Source organism: Neovison vison, chromosome 13 (assembly GCF_020171115.1).
Source record: "Neovison vison isolate M4711 chromosome 13, ASM_NN_V1, whole genome shotgun sequence".
NCBI classification, from domain to species: domain Eukaryota; kingdom Metazoa; phylum Chordata; class Mammalia; order Carnivora; family Mustelidae; genus Neogale; species Neogale vison.
Genome location: NC_058103.1, coordinates 72798625 through 72800125, shown reverse-complemented (window position 1 = coordinate 72800125; position 1501 = coordinate 72798625).

The window sequence follows — 1501 nt, the reverse complement described above, 5'->3', positions numbered from 1 at the left end:
CCAGGACCCATGTCAGCGGGGGGGAATGCCAGAGCCATTCTTTCAGAGCAACCATGAGATTCCAGAAAGTTAGTCAGCACTGAACGGTTCACCCCCACTTGTGTTCGTTGTCAAGTATTCAAATAAAAGAATGACTAGTCTGGGGATACCTGGGTGGCTCAGTCGGTTAAACCCTCTGCCTTTGGCTTGGGTCGTGATCTCGGGGTCCTGGGATCAAGCCTCACATCGGGCTCTCTGCTCAGCGGGGAGCCTGCTTCCCCCTCTCTCTGCCTGCCTCTCTGCCTACTTGTGATCTCTGTCAAATAAATAAATAAAATCTTTTTTTTTTTTAAAGAAAAAGATAAATAAAATCTTTAAAAAAAAAATAAAAAGAATGACTAGTCTGTGCTGACATGAGATAAATACGACAGTAAGCTCTCTCCGCTCCCCCATCGTGTATATTGGTCCATCTATTTGTGAGGCCAAGTACCATTCTTCAGACAAGAGATTCATTCAGTCTTCAGGTTTGTGACTAAATCTTTTCTTCCTCCCTTCCTCCCTTCCTTCCTTCTTTCCCTTTTTTCTTGATTTTTTAAAAAATATTTTATTTATTGGACAGATAGACATCACAACTAGGCAGAGAGGCAGGCAGAGAGAAAGGCAGAAGCAGCAGGCTCCCCACAGGGCTCGATCCCAGGACTCTGAGATTAGGACCTGAGCCAAAGGTAGAGACTCAACCCACTGAGCCACCCAGGTGCCCCTCTTAATTAAAAAAAAAAAAAATATTTATTTATTTGAGTGAGAGAGAGTGAGCAAGAGAGCGAGCGAGCATGAGAGGGGAGAAGGTCAGAGGGAGAAGCAGACTCCCTGGGGAGCTGGGAGCCTGATGTGGACTCCATCCTGGGACTCCAGGATCATGAGGCTTAGGTCAAATATAAAACTATAAAACTTTTAGTAGAAAATGTAGAAGGCTCAACCAACTGAGTCACCCTGGTGCCCAATTTTATTTATTTATGAGAGAGAAAGCATGCACACATGAGAAGGGGGCAGAGGCAGAGGGAGGAACAGGCTTCCTGCTGAGCAGGGAACCCCATGCAGGATTCCATCCCAGGACCCTGGGATCATGACCTGAGCCGAAGGCAGACACTTAACCAGCTGAGCCACCCAGGTGCCTGCGACTACATTTTTGATTTGGCAAGTGAGTGACGGCACTGTTGTAAAGTGAGGGTGCCCAGGATTGCTTTCACGGACCTCCTCCAGCAGAAACTCGGTGCTGTCAGTGCACAAGGCTAGATTCCCTCTCAGCCATTGTGTGCCCTTCACCAGCTAATACAGTGTGATAACTTGCCCTGCAAGATACTTCAGTGACTTGTTCATTTCTGTTCTGAATAGCTCTAGGAAAATGTTGGCTTTCAAGTAGTGCATCATATCTATATGTAAAATAGGCAGTTCCTTTTTCTCTCAACTCTGAGTGACTGGTCTCCAAATGATGCTGCATCTTACAGAGTTATAACACTATTAA